Raw genomic sequence first — 7,329 nt, 5'->3', positions numbered from 1 at the left:
TCGTCTGGACTCTTCAAGCAATCTCCCGGTAACCTCAGATAATGTCAGTTCATCTCGTGAAAGAACTTCCAATGAGGAAACAAAAGAGTCGTAGCTTTCATCAAGCGATGATAGCATAATATACACCTGTTGAAGCTCAGAAAAAATTAACTCTTTTTCTTGCAAATCCTGCAAAGTTTTCTTCATGAAGTCTAAATGAGCCAACATATCACCACCTTTTTGCAAACGGGCTCTAAACAGTTTCCGTGTGAGATGAATATGAGCACCCACACTGTCCCGAACATAAATTCTCCGCAATGTGTTCCAACACCTAGCAGCAGACTCTTCGCCACGCATATGGACCAGTTGCTGGTCATTCAGTGTTAGTCCAATAATGCAGAGAGCTCTCTCATTGTCCCTGTTAAACTGCGCAATCTTCTTCGCATCCTCATTATCAGCAGGATCCCAATCTGTAACATCTGGTGGGTTCTGAACCACAAACCACAGTCCTTCTCTACGCAGAAGTAGGGAACACTTCAAGGACCAGGAAACATAGTTGGTTCCATCAAACTGGGTAATAATGGAGAGTGCAGCAGACTGTTCTTGTGCCATATTCACAAAAATAAACTATCCAAAAAGTGGTGCTTAAAAAAAAAAATTATGGTTAAGGCAGGGCGTCTGGGCCCATAACCAATGTTAGGTACTGGTGCGATTAAGCACTAGCAATGAACCCCAGGTCGAGGTTATAACAGAGCAACCCTGTAAAGTATACGCAGCGTGCGATAGATAAAGCAACCACACTGAATAATGGATAGTAAAGTAACAAAATAAACTTTACTTTTTGAAGAATATAGCAAAATCCATAAACACAGCCAAAAAGTCATACACAGAAAAAAACAGTCCAATACTACCAAGATAACTTGGATACAAGTAGCAAATAACTTACACACAGTAAGTAGTAGCAACAGTAGTAACAGTTAGACAGCAGTTATCATACATCAATCAAGAGAGAGAGAGCGAGAGCAACAACATCAGCTGCAATTTAAATGCTGTAATCTACTAATTAGCAGAGCTCCTCTCTTAAAGATACATAACATGCCTTGTGCAATATATTGTCTACCCAACTTGTTGGTTACACCCTAACACACCTTAAAGACACCCAAGACTATCCTGTTTTGCATTTGATTATCTAAATGCAATCTAGCACAATATCTCCAGGTCACCTATATGGACAAAACTCACTCAACGCAGCATGCACTATGATTAAAAGGAATAAAACATCGATAAAGGGACTATTAAAATGCATACACCTTTTACCCCCAGTTCTTTAGAACAGAATTGGAATTCCAGGTGCAGGTATTCCTCATTACCAACCGCCTTGTACAGTAACTGTTTGCAGTTACAACAATGATGAAGAAGCAATTTTGCAACAAATCCTGCGAAGGAGAAGCAGTGGCAGAATCTAGGGGTGGAGTTAAAAGAGGGATCAGCTTAGAATTCCTACGTAGTCACAAACAAACTAAATCCAACCTCCTTTGAATTTTGTTGACCCTTATCTAATTCCAAGCAAGTGCAGTTAGTTGAGAATATTCTTATGCATAGGCTTTTAGGCAATAAATCAGTTCAATTGGACCTTCACATGTGGACCTGATCATTTGTGCAGCATCCCATTTATGATTTTAACAAGTCTGTAAAGCAAAGGAAAGCAGAACTGAATTGATAAGTGTAGTTCCAGTTTTACTTAGTTACTGTTGTACTTAATGAGCAAGATACCAGTCCCAATTGTGGTCACTAAATGAAAATTACCTGCATAACAGCCAGACATATTCCAAGGAAAGTTGCATAAATAAATGGATCTTTAAGGTTTTTGAAATCCATTTGCAATCCCTTCTTTATAGAGAGGCTAATGATAAACATAGCCACACACACTAATACACACAGAAATGACTAATTGAGCAATCCCCAAAAGAGAATAAGAGAGGAAAGTCTAATAATTATTAGAAACAACAGAGATAATTGAGAAGAGATTGGAAAATATAGGTTGTAATGCAAAATTTGATGGAAAAATTGAAGATATCCAGCAAATGGAAAAAGTGGAGGTTAGAGTCCTAAAAACCCAAGGGAAAAACAAAGAGGCAAGATAATTGTGGATACTGACAGTGAACTGAATGTGGTTGGAGATGGAAAGAGTGAAACATGGAAAGGGAAGATAGATGGAAAGGAGCTCTACCCCAGATTTCAAGGTATAGAAGAAGAAAAAAGAGAAGAATTGATGGATTGAAGGGGAGAATCTTTGACAAAAGCACTACTGATAACCAAAGATAAGCTGATTAAAGAAGCTGATGGAGGGTCTCGAGATTTTACAAGATATGTAAAAAGCAACAAGTTGCGAAGAGAAGTCCACACAAATTTGATTAAGGAAATAACCAGAAGACTAATTTCACAAATGGCAAAAGACATAAGACTGCACTATTACTGGAAAGACACAGGTTGGGATATGAAAACTAATAACAAAATATTAGTCAAATTTAGTTAAAATTAGAGCATTATGTTAAAAATGAAGTGATAATGGATATAGTTAGATAAATAATGATAACAATGTACACATATGTATTGGTTTGATAAGAGGAAATTTGGTATAAATTCTAAATGGTGATCATGAAAGGAAGTTTAGAAAGTCTGTTATGTATAAAAACTTATAATATTAAAAAAAAGAAAGTCAAATTTAGTTAAACTAAGACCAAAAAATATATATGAAATGATGATGGATATTGTTAAATAAATGATTGATAATGATAATAATATAATATTTGTATTGACATGATAAAAGGGAAATTGGATATAAATTGTAAACAGTGATTAAGAAAGGAGGTCTAGAAACTTTGTTATTAAACATAATTAATTTTTATTTAGAAAGTGTCATAAAGATGTAATATTGCTGGATGATATTGAAAATAAATAATGGAATGCCATCATGTGGTTTTGCTTTAAATTTTGGAATATTTTATATAAAGGGACGTAAAAACAATCATAGTCATATGAAGATTGAGGTATGATGATAGTAATATATATAAATACATTTGATTTAAAACATATAACTTGATATGAATTAGAGGTGATGACTGTGGAAGGGATGCACGAAAGCTCTTTGTAACCAATTGACACACTCTTTACAATTTGTAATGGAAGACATTTTTGTGGGGTTTGTTGTGTTTTGTCTCTTTGTGTTTATTCAAAAATAAAAAAAATATTTTTTTTAAAAAAGAGAGGAAAGTCTATAATAGTGACTGAAAAAAGTGAACAAATAGCTACAATATAGTTCATCCTTAACTGGTGGCTGTTCTGACCCAGCCTTCGCAAGTAGTGATGTCTACTTGTGAGTAAAACAAACCCCTTCCCTGGGCGGTGTTCTTTAGTTCTGTGCATGTGCAGAACAATTTTAATTGGACTGCTCATGCGCGCGCAAAGCATGCACACAAGTAAACCGTCAGTAGTGCCTGCCAGAACCCACCCCTGTTTATTTCCCAGCCAGGGAGGGTCTAGGAGTTGTCTGGATCTGCCTCTCCCTGAGAGCCGGCTTATTGCTTTCTTTTGCTCTCCTCTCTTTTCCTCTCCGCGCATACCAGAGGTGGGTTGCTCCCAGTTCAGTCTGGATCAGGTGAACTGACAGTAGTGGTGGCGGGAGACTCTGCCCATCCGCCCAGATGCTTCTGCGCATGCACAGAAGCATCACGGGCACGCACCCGAATCGGTAGTAAAAAAATTGGCAACCCACCACTGCCGCATATGTGCATCTGGGATGGGCCCCATGCATTTCTCCCCCTCACTCAGCTCAGGCCCCGAAGACAGCTGCCTCTCCACCTGGGGGAGGGCGGAAGTCCCCGGCTCTACCTCTGTCTCTGAAGCTGTTTCCTTATCAGAGCCTTCCAAAGGCTCCAAAGCTGGCCCAGGGCCCCCCCCAACCTCCTCCTCCTCGTCTGACTCTGCAGCTAGCTCTGCTGGCAGCTGACGGGACACAACAGTGGCTTTAAACATAAGAACTAATAAAACTATACATACATACATACATACATACACACATACATACATACATACATACATACATCTATGCAAATGGAGTATTGGGGGGGGGTGTTTCCACCTGTTTCAACCTCTTGCTTCTCTCCCCCAGTTTGGCCACACCACCTATTGCAGTAACAGAACCTGGAAGTTATCCGTGCGCCTGAAGTATTGAACCAGTTTCTATTCATTTAAAACAACACTTTCAAAAATAGAAACATCTGACTGAAAGGATTTCAGATTCCATCTCGACGAAATTAGATTAGATTGCTCTTTAGCTTTACCTCTTACAGAAAATAAAACAACCCAATTCCAGTGACTGTGAGATGGACAAAACAATCTCATACTCTAAAACTGCTGAGCAAGTGCATTTCAGAGCTTCATGCACAGTCTTCATACAACACGAAAGCATATTAATAGTTCCTTCTGCAAGAAAGGTTACATTTATTCAAGGGCGATGGCCATGAGTGAGCTCCAAGTCTGGTGAAAAAGTTTGGCTAATCCAGTCCAAGGGCAGAAGGATTTTTAAGCGGATGAAGGAGGCCTGAGAGGCTTATCTTTGCTTATTTGAGGAGTAACAGGAGAGACACAAATTTGCACTGTCTCAAGAAGAAGGCTGTTCTCTACAAACAGACCTCAACTTGCAATCAAAATTCACCCTAGAATTACAATGATAATTGCACCGGTCATTAAGCCAGTCACCATTTTATGACCTTTTTTCCAGTGACTATTGAGCGAATGTCATGGTCACTAAGCAAATCCATTTCTGCAATGAGAATTTTCTACCGGAAAAAGGAAATACCATATTTTTCGGACTATAAGACGCACTATGATTTTGAAGAGGTAAATTTAAAAAAAGTTTTTGCACTCTGCAGGCCTCCCAAGCACTCTGCATGCTTCGGTTTTTTGCAAAAAATAAAAAAGGGCATGCAAAGGCTTTGGGAGGCTTGTAGAGTGCTCCTGGGGGCTGGGGGGGGGGCAGAAATTGCCTGTTTGCTCTTTTTTGCTCCCCCGCAACCCTCAGGAGCACTTTGCAAGCCTCCCAAACCCTCTGCACAGCCATTTTTACAAAGGGGGTGGGCTTCGGGAGGCCAAAAATGCTGTATTCAGTGTACAAGGCACATCCAGATTTTCACCCTCTTTTTTGAGGGAAAAAGGTGCATCTTATATTATGAAAAATGCGGTAAATGCTGGTTTCTGGGTGGGGGATGTGATAAATCCAGTCAAGTGACTATGGGACACTGAAAATGGCGATACAGTAAATGCAAGCCAGTTGCCAAGCACCCAAAATGTGACCATGTGATTACGGAGGAGGGGGGGGGGCTGTTGTAAGTTCAAATTTGGATAAAAAGTAGCCTTGGGGAAGTCTGTTGTAGCTTCACACGGGCATCAAGTTGAGAAGTGTGCTTCCTTGGACTTGAGGGATGCCCTTAAGTAATGGAATCGACATACTTGCTTTGCCCTGCATAAGGAACCAGTTGAGCTGTCAAGAAGAAATGTAGCAGGAGAACAGTCTCTACGGAGCTGTCAGGTACAAGAAATCAGGAGCCAGGATAGAGTTCAAAAGCACTACAAGTTTATTTCATGCTACCTATACACAAGAAGCAGATCTACTGACAGTCAGTGCAAATTGGAGCCAGATAAGAGTCAACAGACTTCAGGTGGGGCTGGACTGAGGTATCTTAGGGACGTGCATAAGCAAACCAGCATGCCTACTGTCCCTGTCCTACTATTCCCATTTATTTGTACTCATTTCTTATGTCTATACCTATCCCTGCTTATACTTAGATGTTCATATGTTATATTCATACTTATACTTGTTTTCTGTGTGTTTTTAATGTTGTACGCCGCCCTGAGTCCTTTGGAGAAGGGCGGCATATAAATCCAAATAAACCTTAAACCTTAAACCTTTCTCATACATGCTTGATAAACCAAACCAAATAAAAAAAAAAATCTTACAGAGATGTAATGACTCCAAACTGATGATGTGTTTGACCCCTCCCTCAGCCCAGCCTAATCATCTCCTACAGGAGCACCCGGTGCACAAGGGGGAGTAATTCTTCTGGAGATGTGTTAATATCATGTTTCTCCAATACGCTCCAATAACCCATTCACACGGCCCATAAGTAAAATCCCAGGTATTCCTTATTATTCCTGTCCCATTTTTCATTTCATTTATATTTTCTACAACTAGATTTCCTCCACTCAGAACAGAACAAAACCTATAACCGGAGACACTCAATAAGTCTCTTCTTATCCTAAATGTCAAGGAGAATTGAAAGCCATTTGTCTACAGTGAGTTTGTCCACAGTGAGCAGATAAAGTTCTGGATTAGGAATGAGAAAAACTGTATTCTAGTCCTGCCTTAGGCATGAAAGCCGACTGAGTGATTTTGGGCCATTCCCTCCTTCTCCAACTTATAAAGAAAGCGATGAAAGAGCCACTTCTGAAAATGCTACCTAGCAAACTGCAGCCTCCAGAACTCAAATTAGACTCTAAGGCAAAAATACAGAACAAAACAAAAATGATGCTTATATTTGAGGAACCGGGAAGATAAATACATGAATACATTTCCATCACAATATTTCTTTTGAGGCTATGCAACATTATGCAAAGCACAGAAAAACCACACAAAGAAGTGAGGGAAAGAAATTGGAGGCAGGAGATAAGAAAAAGGACATATAATTAAATCTAGTTTACACAAACACTATTCACAATGCCATACTTAAATCATTCTTGCTATTACCTCATTCAATCCAGGTTCTGCATCCAAGGCCAAAAACATTCAGGTCACCTACTTTTGCATTCAATCCACATACATTCAGCGTTGTTCATTCATGACTTTATCTCTTCTTGTTCTACCAAACACAGACTTCTTAAGACTTCTGTTCCAGTGCATTCAGCTTTTCTCCTGAAATATCCAATTCTTGCTTTCCATAAAATGGGCAGCGGCACACTCTTATACACAGCTACTTTATTTCTTTCAACATTTATTTCCTGCCACCCACTGCTTTTCTACCAATACTCACCCTTCTTGAAAGTTTTCCATTTATGTCCCCCGTCTTTAAGACACTTTCTGCTAAAATACTCAAACTAATTGCTCTCATTTTTATTTTTATTTTTGCTTTTATGTATAACTTGCAATCATGCACTCTACTTTACCTGTCAAACAACCGACTCAAACTCAACCCCTCCAAGACGGAGTGGCTGTGGCTTCCGGCCCCCCAGTTGCTTCCATCTCTGGCCATCGGGGGCGAGCAACTGGCCCCCATGGAGCAGGCGCGCAATTTG

Source organism: Natrix helvetica (genome assembly GCF_964273705.1).
Source record: "Natrix helvetica genome assembly, chromosome: 1".
Classification (NCBI taxonomy): domain Eukaryota; kingdom Metazoa; phylum Chordata; class Lepidosauria; order Squamata; family Natricidae; genus Natrix; species Natrix helvetica.
Note: the sequence above shows the minus strand (reverse complement) of the source record.